The 18,859-nt window shown below is 44.8% G+C and overlaps 1 protein-coding gene and 1 long non-coding RNA gene across 7 annotated transcripts in view; one reads left to right on the forward strand and one right to left on the reverse strand.

Annotated features, from left to right (window-relative positions):
* The window catches only part of PKNOX2 (PBX/knotted 1 homeobox 2), a 651,385-nt gene that overhangs the window by 521,735 nt on the left and 110,791 nt on the right, over positions 1-18,859 (forward strand). The window lies entirely within an intron of this gene.
* The window catches only part of LOC123354883, a 31,771-nt gene continuing 29,147 nt past the window's right edge, over positions 16,236-18,859 (reverse strand). Inside the window, exon 3 of the long non-coding RNA XR_006574931.1 lies at positions 16,236-16,364. This is a non-coding gene — a long non-coding RNA (uncharacterized LOC123354883). The remainder of the gene's footprint in view (positions 16,365-18,859) is intronic.

The raw sequence follows: 18,859 nt of genomic DNA on the forward strand, positions 1-18,859 counted from the left end.
GGGTAGGGAGGGGGAAGCCACTATCCTTTGATGTATAAAAACAGGCATATCACATAGGAGTAGGGAGATGGTATTGCCTTTGTATACAGCATTGGTAAGATCAGTACTGGAATACTGCATCCTAATTGGGTGTGTGCACTTTAAGAAGGATGTTGAAATATTGGAGAGGGTTCAAAGAAGAACTAAAAAAATGATTGTGAGAAATGTGGAGTTGCTCTTTAATCATTATTAATATTTTATATGGATCTATCGCTAGCATAGTGTTTCTGTATCATACAATGGAACAGACTTTCACACTAGGGGTCTGAGCCTACGCAACTAGAGGAAGAGGGAAAAGGCTCTTTCTAGCAGTCTCCTAACAGCTTATACTTAAGAGTCATTAAGAGACAATGACAGAGCAAGTAGCTTTAATGACTTTAGCTTGCTTCCCTCAGGGAGCACCAAAGTCAAACTGAGGCCTGGTCTACACTATAGAGTTAGGTCCACATAAGGTAGCTTACGTCAACTGAACTCTGTAAGCGTCTACACCAAAATGTCCCTCCTGCCAGTGTAAGTCACCCACTACACCGACTTAATAACTCCACCTCTAGAGAGGAATAATGCATAAGACAATGTATTTAGGTCGATGCAGTGTCTGTGTAGACACTTTATTGCTTACATCACCTGTTGCTGTCAGGGGCTGAAATCCGGAGCCATGCTGGGCTGACAGCAGAAGCCCCACTGCCAGGGCTGACAGCTAGAGTCCAGCCTCCTGGGGCTGATAGCTAGAGCCCTACCTCCCGGGACTCACAGCTGGAGCCCCACTGTGTGGGGCTGACAGTCAGAGCCTTACCTCCAGCTCTTATCCCAGGAAAGGTTCCGACTGTCAGCCCTGGGTGGTGGGGCTCCAGCTGTCAGCACCATGACAATGGGGTTCCAGCTGTCAGTGCCCCACAATGCCACACTACAGTCGGTGCAGGCTCTTGTGAAGATGCACACCACCGGCAGAAGGAGCGTGGTATGGATATGAAGAGCTCATTTAATTACTGCTGTGGCTGTAGGTCAACTTAACTTAAGTTGACTTAATTTTGTAGTGCAGACATGTCCTGAGCGATTCAGATTGAGAGACATGTAGGCAGTGTTGCTGTAGCCGTGTTGGTCCCAGGGCTATTAGAGGGACACGGTGGGTGAGGTAACAGCTTTAACTGAAACAACTTCTGTTGGTGAGGGAGAGACAAGCTTTTGTGCCTCGCAGAGCTCTTCATCTAGTCTTGGACTGAGAAGCATATAGACACAAGGGGTTTTTTAAGAGACTGTAACTTGGTTTTCTTCTGTTCCTGTCACTGAAGAGAAAAGCCTGTCTAACTTAGCTTAAAGTGAAGGGTAAGACATCACGTATCCATATGGGCTGTTTGTTATTTTAAAACCCTTTTTGCTAGTGCTTTGTTCCAACTGCTAACTAATAGTACTGATTGTCTGAAGCCAGATGCCACAGCAGCCTCTAGTGACTGTCAAGGAGAAACTACAGCTCCTGCCTGCAGCTCTAGATGTGAGAGATTCCCACTTAGCAGTGGGAACATGTGATAGGGCCACCAAATGCACAACTGTCAGGTCAGATGCCTGACAGCAGCCCTGTGGGAATTGTGGGCAGCTAGGGAGTGAAGCTTGGGACATGCAATGGGGTAGGCTGGTGAAAGGGGATTAGAGAGCATCGTAACATGCCGTGGGGTAAGCTGGAGAGCGCAGATGTCCGTGTCATTACATCAGAGATAGTTGTTTTGTTAGAGATATCCCAGACAGTGCTGCTTCTGGGTCTTGTGAGATTAATAGTCACCTTTCCAGCACACCAGTTGCAGTCATCCCAGACACATTAGGTCTTCAAGATAAAGCACGGGTCAGCACGGCCTCACTTCTGGAATTAGCGCCCAGTGGACATATATCAGAGCCTGGCAACCTATGTTGCAAGATGCCCCTTGCTTTCTACTAACTGGGGGCTCTGGAATACCTGGCGTGTAGCTTACTGCCCAGATCTTCCTCTGTCTCTGCTCTTTAAAGTCTCAGTGCTGGGGTGGGGGTAGAGTGAGGAGATTCACAATGTGTTTGCTCAAATTTAGGAAGCAGGTGTGGGTGCGTGGCAGAGGCCCCAATTTGGTCAACTTACTGTACTCTACATACATGCACATCATACACCATTGCAAAGCTTATTATGTCTGCTTTAAGATGAGCTCTGATGTGGAGCTGTCAAGTGGTGCTGCTACCATTAAAACAGGGCTAAACGATATAATCAACATGTTAAAATGACCATTTTGAAATATTTGCATTCATTTCTGTTAGTTTCATGACTATGTATTATTTCAAAACAGAACGTTTGATTTTTTTTTAACCTCAAAGCATCACAACAACAAACAAAAGGGCAAAACAAAATATAGTAATAAATTTGTACAGACATAGTTGAAATGTAATAGTGCTGGTGACATTTCTAATCGATATTATCATCATCTTGTGGGTTACCACAATCTTCATTGCTCTCACATGAGTATAGTTCTGTGCAGGGAAAATTGTTCTCACTGCACACACAGTTGGTTGTGTAGCAACACCTATTGGTATGGGCACAAATAAGATCTTGTAGAAGCGCAGATGCCATTCAGTCCTTGAAGAATGCAGGAAGTAGTTCATCGGCCACATTTTTCCATCCATGTTGCAATGGTTTACCTATGTGCAAAGACATCCACATTTTTGTTTGCCAAGATGCTCTTTTGAAATACTCAAAATTGTTCTCGTGTGGTAGGAATTTGCTGAGCGACTTCTCCTCTTTGCTGGCTAGACTGAGGTGCAAGCAATTCAGGTCTCTGTAGGTCTCCTTTTCTTTCTCGCTCTCATCATATAGCACTGCTACCAACTTCCTTGCCGCAGAAATTGTGGCTTGTCTGTCACTTTCTCCCAGTTTGGCAAGATCTTTGAAGTAGTAAGCTCCCTTTGCTTTGACATTAAATGAATATTTTTTCCCAATATCAAGTAGGGATGACACAGAGCCACATCCTGGTAATGCATTGTTGCACTTTGTACCTCAAAACAGCTCCCTGGAGCCCCCATACACACCCCATCATATAATTGTGATATATTTCATACAAAGCATGTCATGTAAGATATCATATGAAAGGTCATGATCTGCTGAAACCTATTCTTCTGTCCAAATATGTATAACATTAGTGTGTATGAAGTTTTGAGATTTTGCTGCATGGTTGTTACTGAAATATGTTGTACATTTGAAAGTCTCGACTGCTAGGTGGTGATACACTCCCAGGAGGGTGTTAAGCAACCGTTAATCAGTAGGGGAGTTATAAACAAGAGATTTACAATACTGTAAGAGTGCTGCACAAGCATCACACAGTAGGGGAGTGCTCAACTCTGTGACTCAGAAAAGCCCACCAGAACATTTCTGGGCTAGTGTTTTCTAGGGACATGGACTGAGGATATAAAATAGGGGATAATGGCATCATACTTTTGCCTTTCTCCTCCTCCACCTACACTGGAAGCAACAAGAATGCTTGGAAGACAAAGAACTGAGGAGACTGGTGTGATGAAGTGGGAATGTTCTTGATGTGTTATGTGAATGCTGAGTGGGGAGTATTGATCTGGGAAGGTTGCAGGGGAGTCTTGCTGGGACGGCCTGCACTGGGGAAGGGAGCATACCTGAGCATGTAACCTGAGAACCCAGGACCGGGGTTGGAGGCCAGGTAACACCTCTGCCTGGGAAACTGGAAAAAGGACAAAGGCTGGAGGAGGAGCCGGGGGGAGGCTGAGTGAGAGGCTGGAGGGAGTTTCAGTTTGGAGCTGGCTGGGAAATGGAGAGGGACGCCCCGATGGGGCTTGGGCTTCCCAACAGGGCTGTGGCCTCCCTGGGAGCCCCAGATGGACCTAACTAAAGGGGATCCTGTTGTCTGTACGTCAAGATCTGTTTTGGACTGTGTTCCTGGCATCTAAATAAACCACCTGTTTTACTGGCTGGCTGAGAGTCATGGTGACTCGCAGGAAGCTGGGGGTGCCGGGCCTAGTCTCCCCCCACACTCCGTGACAAGTGGTCCCAGGCTTAAAAGGGAAGCCTGCATATTAAGAACTGGGGTGAGAAAACTGCTTGATCCAAATACTGCCTAGTCTAATAAGGTTTAAGATTTAGACTGTATGCTTACCTTTTATTTTCTTTGGTAACTGTCTCTGACCTTTTGTGCCTACCACTTATAATCACTTAAAATCTATTTTTCTATAGTTAATAAATCTGTTTTGTATTTTACCTAAAACAGTGTGTTTTGGTTGAAGTGCTTGGGAATTCTCAACTCAGTTTACAAAGGTGTGTGTGTGTTCTCTCCACATAAAGAAGGGGTGGACTGGGTAATGAATTTACACTGGTCAGGCTTCTGACCAGGGCAAGCCAGTGTATTCCAGGGGTGCAAGGCCGGGGGCTTGGGAGATTTGCTTGTGCCTTTCTCTGTGTGATTCCTGAGTGGCTCAGGGACCATTCATACACTTTAGCTGGGTGTGGGGCTCCACATGCCGTTGTGCTAAGTGATAACAGCACCTTGAGGGGTTGGCTGCTTGTCACTAGCAAAGCATTGTGAGAGACATCCCAGGCTGGAGAGTTAAGGGGGCACAGCAGTATCCCAGTTCTGGGTTGTACCCTGGGGATCCCATCACATCCATATACAGCAGGAAGTATGATGCAGAAATCAGGAGTGAGTGGGTCACAAATTGCATGCACAGCTATAGAGTGACACTTGTTGATTATGCTGGTAATGGTGCCTGTTTCAATGCAGATGTTATCCGTGTATTGCATTTTTGGAAAGTAGTGAACAGCAAGGACCAAAACATCTGTATCAGGTGATCTAATGATTATGGGTCTTTTGACACCAAAAGACCCATACTGGGTGAATCATAGAATATCAGGGTTGGAAGGGACCTCATGAGGTCATTTAGTCCAACCCTGTGCTTAAGGCAGAACCAATCCCCAGACAGCTTTTTACTCCCATTCCTAAATGCCCCCCTTAAGGACTGAACTCACAACATTGGGTTTAGCAGGCCAGTGCTCAAACCACTGAGTTATCCCTTACCCTAAAAAAGTATCCTTGTGTCTGCTTACTCAAGAGTACTGTCAAGTCTTGGACTTCTTCAGGACCTATTCTGCTGATGAACTTTGCCACTTTAGCCATTGGAAAAGCCTCCACAAGTGTTTGTGTTGGGTGTGCTCCTACCCTCTTGGCTACATTTTGAACCCTATATACACAGACAAATTTTACAAATGACTGCTGGTCAGATATCAGCTTTAGAAACATTTTCCATGGAGGCACATGGCATCCACCAATCACCTGGGGTTTCTTGCATCCAGCCTTAGATCCTGTCCAGTGCTGTCTTTCTGCCCTTTTCACAGTGTTACTGCTATCATATTTGTCAAAGACTTTAATTACAGAATTAGCTTTGATAAATCCTTCTTGGATCTGCCTTAGGTACTCAGCAGCCAATTCATCAATGTATGGGATTTGTCTCCAGCCATCCTTTGTATGACAGCCATGGCACCTCTGACGTACACTGTGGTTTCTATGTTACATTGTCCTAGCGTCCAAATTCTTTCAGCTTGAACCTCTGACTAGGGTCCTATAAAGGTAGCTAGCCAACCAAGCAGCGGCATAGACAGCTGCAGCGGCACAGGAGCCAGGAAACAGAGCTGTAAACAGGGGAGTTTGAGTGGGAGTTTGCAAGTGGAGTTTGTGGGGAAGACTAAGAGAGCCAGGCTAGTGAAGGGAGTGTGTGGTGGTCTGGCAGTGTTTTGGTGCTCGTTGGGGGTTTGTGTTGCTGTGGGTGGTGGTGTTTTGGTTTGGTTTGTGTTTCCCAGACTAACAGGACTTAGGTGAGAAGGCTATGACAGATACGGAGGCAGCAGTGGTAGTGACCCAAGCAGTGGAAGACACAATGAAGATGACTGGATGTGGAAGCTGCAGCATGTACATGATCCTGGAGGGGGTACCTAAAAAGAGTTTTGTCTGCATGAAGTGCTGCCTGATAAAGCTGATGGAACAAAAGATCTGAAGATTGGAGATGCAGATGGAAACTCTGGTTGAGTTTAGAAGGGGGTTTGAGCAGATGATGGAGCAAAGACATGAGGAGGCTGAAGGGAAAAGCTCAGACTTGCAGATGGAATCAGGACCAAAGAACTCTGAGGGGAGACTGCTGGGTGAAGAAAGTGGACAGTGGAAGCATGTGACTAAGAGAACCAGGCAGAGGAAAAGACGGGCTAGTGAAGGAGATAAAGAGCTCAGGAACAGGTTTGCGGGGATGGAAAATGAAGAAAGGGCACAGCAGGTGGTCACTGAAGATGAGAGGGCAAGGAAGAAGAGAAGAGCAGCTAGTCCTATAGGAAGAGGGGAAGAGTCAATTGAGATAACACCAAATATGAGCCCCAGGAGGATACGGGATGGGTTATGGACGATTGCAAGGGAGAATAGGAATTGAGAGGACTTGCAGCCAGAGGGAACAGGGGATAGACCAGAGAATCGCACCATCACCAGGAAAAGGCAGGTCTAAGTGATTGGGAACTCCTTAGTGAGAAGAATAGGCAGGCCTGTAACTAGAGCTGATCCAGAGAACAGAAGAGTGTGCTGTCTGCCAGGTGCTAAGATACGGGATGTGGACCTGATGCTGAAGAGGATCCTAACGGGAGTGGGAAAGAATCCACTGATTGTCCTTCATGTGGGAACAAATAATACAGCTAGATTCTCACTGGAACATATCAAGGGAGACTATGCCAGATTGGTGAAGACGCTTAAGGAAATCGAGGTTCAGGTGATCTTCAGTGGGATTCTGCCTGTTCCTAGAGAAGGACAATAAAGGTGTGACAAGATTATGATGACCAACAGATGGCTCATGCAGTGGTGCTATAAGGAGGGCTTTGGGATGTATGGCCACTGGGAAGCATTCATGGACAGAGGACTGTTCTCTCGGGGTGGACTTCACCTGAGTAGGGAGGGAAATAGACTTCTAGGATGGAGGCTGGCACAACTGATTAAGAGAGATTTAAACTAGGAATTTGGGAGAGATGGTTGGGAGATGTCCAGGTAATCTCCACACCAGATTTTAAAATTGAGAGGGAAGAAAATGAAGTAAGAAAGGATACAGCCATGGGTAGGAGAATGGACATAAGGAGGAAGGTTAGTGTAGATACCAGTCTAATAGGTGATACTGGCAGTAGAATGTCTGTGCCTAATTGGGTAAAGAATGTGAGAGAAGCTAAACAGCAAAAATTAAGATGTTTGTACACTAATGTGAGGAGCCTAGGTAACAAAATGGAGGAACTAGAACTATTGGTGCAGGAAGTGAAACCAGATATTATAGGGATAACAGAAACATGGTGGAATAGTAGTCACGACTGGAGTACGGGTATTGAAGGCTATGTGCTGTTTAGGAAAGACAGAAATAAAAGCAAAGGTGGTGGAGTAGCATTGTATATCAATAATAAGGTAGACTGTAAAGAAATAAGAAGCGATGGAATGGATAAGACAGAGTCTGTCTGGGCAAAAAAATCACATTGGGGAAGAAAGCTACTAGAGCCTCCCCTGGGATAGTGCTTGGGGTGTGCTATATACCGCTAGGATCTGATTGGGATATGGATAGAGTAAATACTAATGGGAATTGTGTGATCATGGGAGACTTTAACTTCCCAGATATAGACTGGAGGACAAGTGCTAGTAGTAATAATAGGGCTCAGATTTTCCTGGATGCAATAGCTGATGGATTCCGTCACCAAATAGTTGCTGTACCAACAAGAGGGGATACCATTTTAGATTTGGTTTTGGTGAGTAGTGAGGACCTCATAGAAGAAATGATTGTTCATAGAAGCACATATATGCCTGCTTCTTGCTTGCATATATATATACCTGCCCCTGGAAATTCCACTACATGCATCCGACAAAGTGGGTATTCATCCACGAAAGCTCATGCTCCAATACGTCTGTTAGTCTATAAGGTGCCACAGGACTCTTTGCTGCTTTTACAGATCCAGATTAACACAGCTACCCCTCTGATATCAGTCTTTAATTAGGTTAATGAGGAGCTTAGGGATAATGGTAGGATGACAAATAGGAATGAGGATATGGAGGTAGATTTTACCACATCCGAGGTAGAAGCCAAACTCGAACAGCTTAATTGTACTAAATCGGGGTGCCCAGATAATCTTCATCCAAGAATATTAAAGGAACTGGCACATGTAATTGCAAGCCCATTAACAAGAATTTTTAATCAATCTGTAAACTCAGGGGTTGTACGGTATGACTGGAGAATTGCTAACATAGTTCCTATTTTTAAGAAAGGGGGGAAAAAGTGATCCAGGTAACTACAGTCCTGTTAGTTGACATCTGTAGTATGCAAGGTCTTGGAAAAAAATTTGAAGGAGAAAGTAGTTAAGGATATTGAGGTCAGTGATAATTGGGACAAAATACAACATGGTTTTACAAAAGGCAGATCATGCCAAACCAACCTGGCCTCCTTCTTTGAGAAAGTAACAGATTTTTTAGACAAAGGAAATGCAGTGGATCTAATTTACCTCGGTTTCAGTAAGGCATTTGATACGGTTCCGCATGGGGAATTATTACCTAAATTGGAAAAGATGGGGATCAATATGAAAATTGAAAGGTGGATAAAGAACTGGTTAAACGGGAGACTACAACGGGTCATACTGAAAGGTGAATTATCAGGCTGGAATGAGGTTACTAGTGGAGTTCCTCAGGGATCGGTTTTAGGACCAATCTTATTTAATCTTTTTATTACTGAACTTGTCACAAAAAGTGGGAATGTGCTAATAAAGTTTGCAGATGACATGAAGCTGGGAGGTATTGACAATACAGAGAGAGACCGGGATATCCTAAAGGAAGATCTGGATGACCTTGTAAACTGAAGTAATAGTAATAGGATGAAATTTAATAGTGAAAAGTGCAAAGTCATGAATTTAGGGATTAATAACAAGAATTTTTGTTATAAACTGGGGACGCATCACTTGGAAGTAACAGAGGAGGAGAAGGACCTTGGAGTATTGGTTGATCACAGGATGACTATGAGCCACCAATGTGATATGGCTGTGAAAAAAGCTAATGTGGTCTTGGGATGAATCAGGCGAGGTATTTCCAGTAGAGATAAGGAGGTATTAGTACTGTTATACAAGGTACTGGTGAGACCTCATCTGGAATATAGTGTGCAGTTCTGGTCTCCCATGTTTAGGAAGGATGAATTCAAACTGGAACAGGTACAGAGAAGGGCTACTAGGATGATCCAAGGAATGGAAAACCTGTCTTATGAAAGGAGACTCAAAGAGCTTGGCTTGTTTAGCCTAAGGCTGAGGGGAGATATGATTGCTCTCTATAAATATATCAGAGGGATAAATACCAGGGAGGGAGAGGAATTATTTAAGCTCAGTACCAATGTGGACACAAGAACAAATGGATATAAACTGGCCATCAGGAAGTTTAGACTTGAAATTAGACAAAGATTTCTAACCATCAGAGGAGTGAAGTTCTGGAACAGCCTTCCAAGGGGAGCAGTGGGGGCAAAAGACATATCTGGCTTCAAGACTAAGCTTGATAGGTTTATGGAAGGGATGGCATGATGGGATAGCCTAATTCTGGCAATTAATTGATCTTTGACTATTAGCGGTAAATATGCCCAATGGCCTGTGATGGGACACTAGATAGGGTGAGATCCGAGTTATTACAGAGAATTCTTTCCTGGGTGTCTGGCTGGTGAGTCTTGTCCACATTCTCAGAGTTTAGCTGATCGCCATATCAGGGAAGGAATTTTCCTCCAGGGCAGATTGGCAGAAGCCCTGGCGGGGGGGTTGCCTTCCTCTGCAGTGTGGGGCACGGGTCACTTGCTGGAGGATTCTCTGCACCTTGAAGTCCTTAAACCATGATTTGAGGACTTCAGTAGCTCAGACATAGGTCAGAGGTTTGTTACAGGAATGGATGGGTGAGATTCTGTGGCTGCTTTGTGCAGGAGGTCAGACTAGAAGATCATAATGGTCCCTTCTGACTTGAAGTCTATGAGTCTATTTTGAACTTCTAGCTGATGCCCTAATTCAGCTTTGTCTGTTCTTCTCATTGTTCCACCAGTATCCAAGAGGGACATAGACACAGGTCCAGTTGGGTGACAAGGAACAGTTGTCATAGAAAAATCATCACTGAGCCTTGCTAAGGACGGGGCTGTGCAGAAAACAGTTTCTGGACTGATAGCTGCTGTGATTGTCCCTCGCTTGCCAGATTTAAATATGGTTTTCTTGGCCATGTCAGCAAATGTTTTGATGCCAGATTTCTTGACTGGGCTGAAAAAGCTACATGTCCCATCAGAATCAAGTGCACCTCTCACAAATCTCTCCATTTGTTCTTCACCAACACCTGCTATTTTCAGCAGAGACTCTTGTACAGCTTATGTTACATGCACTGCCGTAGATATGTTGATAAGCACCTCTGGATGTGATTCAAGGTCAAATGGATTTGTCATATTGTTGATGGCATGGTTCGCAGGAGCTGTAACATGCTCTTCATCCCTCTTCAGTGCAGAGGCAAGGACCTATTTTTGTCTTCACCACTTCTTGTAAGCCCATTTCTTTCTCTCATAGCTTTTGCATATTCATAATATGAAGCTACGCAGCAGGGCTGCCCAGAGGATTCAGGGGACCTGGGGCAAAGCAATTTCAGGTTCCATAAAAAAAAGTTGCAATACTATAGAATACTATATTCTCGTGGAGACCCCTGCAGGGCCTGAGGAAAATTGCCCCACTCCCCCCCCACCCCGTCCCGGGGCCACCCTGGGGAAAAAAAAACATTTAAAACCTTCCGCATCTCAGCACAAACCCAGTTTTGAGAAAACATCTTTTCAAGTCAACTTTACAAGATATCACTGGTTCTCAGCATCAGCTAGTGCTAAAAGGCACTAAAGCTCATTAAAAGGGTTGGACAAATATTTTCCATCAAAACTTTTTTTGGATCGAAAACTACGGGTTTTTAAAATCACAAAAAATCACGGACAATGTCTGCTTTCCTTCAAAATTTGTTGTGGCTTTTTAATTGAAAAGCTGAAATTAGTCGGCCAAAACCTGAACATGGTTTGGGGTTTCAGAAGTGTGTGGGCAAATATTTGCTGCTTGCTGTGTTTGATTGTTTAAAGAAACAATAAAAAAATTCTGCATAACTTTTGAAAATCCAAAACTTTTGAACCACCTCAGCTTGTGACCAAACGCCTGAGCCCATCCAGTCAGAGATTTTTCCAGGTTTCTGATACTCTGCTGGCTTCCTTGACTCATATCTTCTCCATAACTTTGGGTTCATTTAGGTTAGAACATAAGAATGGCCACACTGGTCAGACCAAAGGTCCATCCAGCCCAGTATCCTGTCTACTGACAACGACTAATGCCAGGTGTCTCAGAGGGAGTGACCCTAACAGGCAATGATCAAGTGATCTCTCTCCTGCCATCAATCTCCACCCTCTGACAAACAGAGGGACACCATTCCTTACCTATCCTGGCTAATAGCCATTAATGGACTTAACCTCCATGAATTTATCTGTTTCCTAGAGACTGGCTCCATGGAGTCCCTCACAAACTGGAGATGGTTACTGTGGGTTTGTCTTTAACATAGATTATGTACATACTCCATGAACTGAGCATTTGAGCTTGTTCCAGAATCTGGGATGAGCCTATGTTGTGAAAACTGAAATGCTCAAAATAGCACATGCATGTGAATGGACACAGGGTGTTAAAATTATATTAACCCAGGGGGTCTCAAACTGGGGGTCGGGACCCCTCAGGGGGTCACAAGGTTATTACTGGGGGTCACGAGCTGTCAGCCTCCACCTCAAACCCTGCTTTGCCTCCAGCATTTATAATAGTGTTAAATATATAAAAATGTGTTTTTAATTTATAAGGGGGGGTTGCACTCAGAGGTTTGCTATGTGAAAGGGGTCACCAGTACAAAAGTTTGAGAACCACTGAATTATCCCCTCTGGAGCCTTGGGGAATGCAGGGGAGCGGATGTCTCCCTTGGTAGGGTTGGGAAGGAGGTAGGTGGTGTAGGATATTGCTCTTCTCATGTGATTCTCTCCCCCCTGGTTCTCTTGGCTCTATCACTGTTAATCTAAAGTGGCTAATTTTAAAGGAAGCTACCCTCCCCTGACATGAATCTCCCTGTGGCACTGAAATTAAATGTAGACTATAATTTGGCATTTGAGAAGTGAAAGGGATGGTAGCCCTAAGGGAAAAAATAACAGCTTGGCTCTTTGTGTTAAATAGCTGTCTGCAAGCCTCAAACTGCTGAATGAGCTTTAGGGTAGGGAAGGCTGTGCCTCCCCAAACAGCCTGGCCCTGCCCCCTATCCGACCCCCACCCACTTCCTGCCCCCTGACTGCCCCCCTCAGAATCCCCAACCCATCCTGCTTCTTGTCCCCTGACCGCCCCCCTGAGACCTCCCAACCCCCCCACCAGGACTCCACCCCCATGACCCCCCTGCTCCCTGTCCCCTGACTGCCCCAACCCCTATCCACCATCACCCCCCGCTGAGTCCTGAAGACCCCCGAATGCCCACGATCCAACCCCGCATTCCCCGTCCCCTGACCGCCCCCCCGAACCTCTGCCCACTCCCTGTCCCTTGACTGTCCCCGGGACTCCCTGCCATTATCCAACCCCCCCCAGCCCCCTTACCAAGACACTTACCCCTGCCACCCCCCTCTCCTGGAGCCTCAATGCACCACATCCAGGAGCAGCCCTGGACAGCGCTGTAGCGGCCTGGCTCCAATGGGACCTGAGCTTGCAGCTCCGCCCCCTTACCACACGGTTCTGAGCAGGAGGAGCTCAGGCCCTGCCTGCGCCACACTGCTTTAGCTCTGTCCAGGGCTGCTCCTGGATGCGGCGTGCTGAGGCGCCGGGGGATGGGGGAAGGCGGAGGCAGGGGGAGCCTCCGACATTCTCGTGGGGGCTCCTGCGGGGCCTGGGGCAAATTGCCCCAGTTGCCCTCCTCCCCCCGGGTGTCCCTGCTATGCAGTCCAAACTATGGGCATGCAATCTACTGCTATTGGAGCACAATCTTCAGTGTGAGAATGAGCTGGTCTCCAGTTTGAATTGAAAATATAGAAAACTATTATAATTACTTGTGAGATACTTTGACAATTAAGAATATGCAATGTGAAAACATTTCATGTTAGTATATTGCAAAATGCTGACATTCATCATTTTGGCCACATGCTTAAACATTTCTAATAAAATGTTGTTTGGTAGCTTTGACCAATAAACACCGTATTAATTTGTTAAAATTAACTTAAACAGTAAAAACCGTAGTCACAGTCATGTTGCAGTGTTTCTGGAACTGTCAAAAAATGATACTTTTTCATTTTGGGTGTCATTGTTTTACCTCGCCTACAGGATTACAATATGACATGACATCTCCACATCATACCTCATTTAAATGTACATAAAATAAGCTTTCAAATGATATGTGCTATGGATGTGTGTAGGGTGGGGTACATGGCCCATTTTGGAGAATTGCTGGATGACTTCTCTAGTCTGAAAATGTTGATGTGGCCCCAGATAACCCCAGTGCCAAGTACATATTGGAAATAATAGAGATAGCTTTGCTGTCCACGGCTGTGAGGTTGGCACTTTTCACCTGTCCAAAATTCACTTTAAAAACCTTAAAGACATATGCAAATCCCCTGGATCCAGGAGACACCAAGCAATGGGGCAGTGAGCTTAAAATAAGTGACAGTAGAAAAAGTGTCATGTGAGCTCTGGTTTATGTATGGGGGTCTGGTATACAGTACTGAGGTTTAAAGTAAGTAAGAGTTGAGAGGTATGAACAAGTTCTTATAGCACTGGCTCTGTATCCTCTGACAAAAGCAAAAACTTTCTCCTAGAGCTGTTTTCATGCATAGAAGAGTTTGAATTTGATGAAATTGTTAGCAAATATCACCACAGCAGGAGAATAAAGCCTATCTCAGTTTCTTAATGGACTGTCCTTTATATTAGCTCATCTTGTGTCTCTACTGTCTGCATCATGGGGGACACAGGGAAGCATTCAATGGCACCAGACAGGCTCCCCATGCATCTTCAGTATGTGCCGTTTGGAAAGCTATGAGCCTTCACTTCAGGCTCTCACAGCTCTAATTTTCCATTCTGAGCAAACGGGAAGGTTGGAGTCAGCTGCTTTTGGATACATTGCATGAAATCTGCAAAGTGCGGGTTATTCATAATTTGAGGTTAATGGATTTTTCAGTAAAACCGATGTGGGCAAATTTGGCTTATCTGAGACATAAACACACAACTGCGCAAAGGGATCTAAGGTGGGACTGGCTCTCAGAGAAGGGTGAAGAGGCATTGGAAAACTCGGAGATTGGAAGGTTAGCATTAAGTGCACAATTTTTAAAGGAGAGAGAGAGAATTTGTCATGGTTCATGTTTAATCCCTGAAGCTTGAAATAGAAGAGTCATCGTCTGTGCGTATGTTAAGGTTGCTTCCTACTGGAAAATGATACAGCAGGATAAAACTTCCACTCTGCTGCCAGCTTTGTTGAAGGCAGCTTGTTAATGTTTTTCTCAAGTTGTTAATTACTTTGACTTGTTTTAGAGGAAAGAGAAGCAAATATACTTGGAAAATGCATGTCAAGCCCAAAGCCCCACCTTGGCCCCACACTGATGGGATTTTTGCTGCCTTTTATTCTGTTGCATGTCAGATGTCAGGCCAGGAGAAATCTAGCTGCTTGGGAGTTTGGAAGGAAGCATTCAGGCTATGTTTGTACTGCCAGCTGGTGGGAGGCACTGGGGTCTTGTTGCTGTGACTTGTTACATATAATCCTATCACATTCTGTTACCTCTCCTTCAGCACCATATTTAGCCTGAGGTGTTTTACAAGATCCTGCCATTTGCAGGGAGGCATGTAGCAGCACTGTGAAGGAGAAGAGAAATTTTTAGCTACTGGGGGAAGGTGCCAGATAGGAACTCACAGGCAGACATAGTCCTGGTTGGCTCTGGCTCTGCCTGGTTAGGAATGACCCCCTCCTTCACCAACTCGCAAGTGTGCATGGCCCTGCCTTCACATGCTGCTGATTTCAGGATGTAGGTAGAGGGGAAGGGACTTAAAAGAGGCCTCCCTCCCCATAGAGTTGTAAGGACTCAAATATAATATTGATAAGGCTGTAAGGGCTCAAATATACCCTTGATAAGGATTCTGATTACTGTTCTAAACATTCCTGTGCCCAGTGGGAGCTGTAATGGGGCCAGGGGCCAAATCGATGGATTGACAATAGGTTGGAGAGAGTTAAAAGCTAATTACCTCATTTAACGCAGAAGGTCCAGAGGCAGAGGAGGATAGTGCAAAAGTGAGAAATCTGGTAGAGCCAAGGACATAGGAGGAATCTCCTCTGCTGGTGTCATAGGTTTATTCCCCACTTTTAACTTTAGCGTTCACAAGATGGGGACCTGCATGGACTCCTCTAAACTAAAATCCTAGTTTAGATCTGGTTCTCGCTGCCATCAGTCAGTTTTTAAGTGTCTGACACACTCCCTGTTCCCCCAAAACTTTCCCTGGGGAACACAGATTCAAACTTGAATCTCAACACAAAGGGAAACAAACCATTTCCCCCCTCCCCTCTCCTAGTGCTTAGGAGAGATACTTGGATTCAAATTCCTTGAATCAAACCAAAGAGGGATTCACTTTCCCCCCTCCCCTTCCCCTGAAAATCCAAACAAGGGAAGAAATCAATCAAGTTCTAAAAGGAAAAGATTTTATTAAAAGAAAGAAAGTACACTATCTCTGTAATACCAGGATGGAAAAATATCACAGGGTCTGACTTATAAACCTGGAGAGACTTCCCCCTCCCTCCTCCTCAGAATAATCATTAACAGCAAACAGAAATAAAGAATTTTTCCAGCAAACACACAATTGCAAATACAGAAAGCAACTCAAAAGACTAATCCGCCTTTTTAACTAATACTCACTATACTGAATAGACGAGACTATTTCAGGAAACTTGGAGAACTTGAAGGACATGACTGGCCTCTCTTAAATCCAAAGAGACTAACTCCAAACAAAGAAACACAGACAAAGACTTCCCTCCACAGAGATTTTAAATTATCTTGTCCCTTGATTGGTCCTCTGGTCAGGTGTTCATCAGGTTACTGAGCTTGTTAACCCTTTACAGGTAAAAGAGACCTTAACCCTGATCTGTTTATTTATGACAGCTGGGCTCAGGAGCCGTAGTGTCCTAGGATGCTGTTAAAGCTGCTGCACCATCTGCAAAGGTGGTAGGAATGAACGTTGCAAAAAATCACTGGGTGTTTCACCTGAAGAAGGCTTCTGAATAGTTTGTCTGGAAAGAGGCAGGACAGAAACATACTCTGTCACAATGATGAACCCACATGAGATGACCAAACAATTTCAAAGCTCTATAGGGTATATCTACACAGGGATAAAAAATAGCTGACTTGGGCTCACAAGACTCAGGCTCTAGGGCTGAAAAACTGCTGTGGAGGATTCAGGCTTGGGCTGGAGTCCAAGCTCCAGGACCCTGTGATTTTTCACCCTGCAGCCCAAACCCTGCAAGCCCGAGTCTGCTGACCCAGGGCAGCTGCGGCCATGCTGCAGGACTTTTATCTCTGTGTAGATATACCCTCAGTGTGTTACAACTCATAGTGCATCTAGATTGGAGATGGGGCTTTGGAGAAAAGAATAAAATTTCATAAAAATCAGTGTACAATTTCAGATTCCCTAGAGAAGGGGTAGTCAATAGGCAGACTGCGGGCCAATTTCAGACCGCCACACACTTTTGAACAGTCTCCAAAATCTTTTTATTTACTTATTATTATCATTATTGTTTTTTATTATTATTATTTTCTCTGGAGTCTGGACCTTGACCAAGAAATTTAGACCTTGACAAAAAATAATTGATTACACCTGCCTTAAAGCACCCTTTAAACTGAAAACCCTGTTATTCCCTTAGCTTTGTTGGGCCTTTCATTCCCCCCAAGTCAGTGGGCCAAATGTCAAACCCCGAGTCTCTCTCTGCAGGGAATGTCAGCTGTCAGGAGATGTTAAATGGGAGTAGAGCCTGGGCTTCTCCAGCTGAAAATCTCCAAGGCTGCCTGCTGCTAGTCTCAGTGGCCCATAACTTCCTTTTCCAACATGTTTTAGAAACACATGAGGATTAGCATGGGTGGTGGGTGGAGCCCCCCCTTTGGGGAGGCTAGCCCCCGGCTTCACCCCTTCCACCCACATATACCCCCACAGCCGGAGCTCCAAGACCCCCTGACCCCCACCCATGGCAGTAGCCCCGAGACCCTCTGCCCACTCCTGTGGCCAGAGCCCTGAGCCCCCAACCCCCACCCAGAGGAGCCCCGAGTCTCCAGGGACTCCAGGGAGATTACTGACAAACCCAGGAAGCTGAGTAGCACATACCATCTCCTCAGCTGTCCCGGAATCTACCTGGGGCATAAAAATAAGCAAAATTTTCCCTCGCCAAACCCACAACCAGCATCTGGCGGCAGCAGCTGCGCCAGGACAGGCTGAGACTCCCCTGGACTAGTATACCCACCGCCCATGAGGATTAGGTTCTTTATTTTTTGATTCAACAGCATTTAGTTTTGTTTTTTTTTAAATAAAGCTTCCCTGTTTTACAAGTGGGAACCATCTTTCTGAGATCTGCTTTCATTGCTGATGGAGGGCTAGACTGCAAAATGTGTACCGAGCACAAGTCAGTTTTGGTAGTACAGATCAATTCAGTCACTTAAAGCATCAGTCAAGTAAAACAGCACAGCATCAGTGCAGACCACATTTTAGGGGTAACATCCAGAGATGGGAAAACCTCAGTGATGTTGAGATTTTGTGACATTCACAGATTAAATTTCAGAATTTTTAAAACTAGTTTAAGAGTCTTTATTTTCCTGTAAACTTAAACCCAAGTTTTTTTTTCAAAGGTGATTTATATTAATTATATTATATTATATTATATTATATTCAGCCAAAGAGGAACCTCTTTCAGGGAGAGAGATGCTCCCTGAAAGCTGCACTGGTTTAAGCAGGAGGACTTTATGATAGGCAGAGCTAGTAGCAATGCCTAGATTTGAGGTTACCCAACATTTTCCGTTATAAAACAATGTTTTCAGTTGCTTATAACTTTTCCAGACTTCAACTGTTCAGACTGAAATTTCCTATGCTGGGTGCGTGCCTCACCACTGAACTTTATCACAGGTTTCAGATAAAAATGGTTTAGCTATTTCTCAAAATAAGATTTGGGGGAACTATATTATTTTTCCCACGTTAAAAACAGTTTTTACGTGTATTTCACTGAGAAATTCTAGCAGCTCTACACTTTGGTGCAGGCACTTGAAATTTGGTGTCAGGAGATGTCTTTACTTGGAAAAGAGGAGACTAAGGGGGGATATGATAGAGATATATAAAATCGTGAGTGGTGTGGAGAAAGTGAATAAGGAAAAGTTATTTACTTGTTCCCATAATATAAGAACTAGGGGCCACCAAATGAAATTAATGGGCAGCAGGTTTAAACAAATAAAAGGAAGTTCTTCTTCACACAGCGCACAGTCAACCTGTGGAACTCCTTGCCTGAGGAGGTTGTGAAGGCTAGAGCTATAACAGGGTTTAAAAGAGAACTGGATAAATTCATGGAGGTTATGTCCATTAATGGCTATTAGCCAGGATGGGTAAGGAATGGTGTCCCTAGCCTCTGTTTGTCAGAGGGTGGAGATGGATGGCAGGAGAGAGATCACTTGATCATTACCCATTGGATTAACTCCCTCTGGGGCACCTGGCATTGGTCACTGTTGGTAGACAGGATACTGGGCTGGATGG

This window comes from Mauremys mutica, chromosome 22, assembly GCF_020497125.1.
Source record: "Mauremys mutica isolate MM-2020 ecotype Southern chromosome 22, ASM2049712v1, whole genome shotgun sequence".
Lineage (NCBI taxonomy): Eukaryota > Metazoa > Chordata > Testudines > Geoemydidae > Mauremys > Mauremys mutica.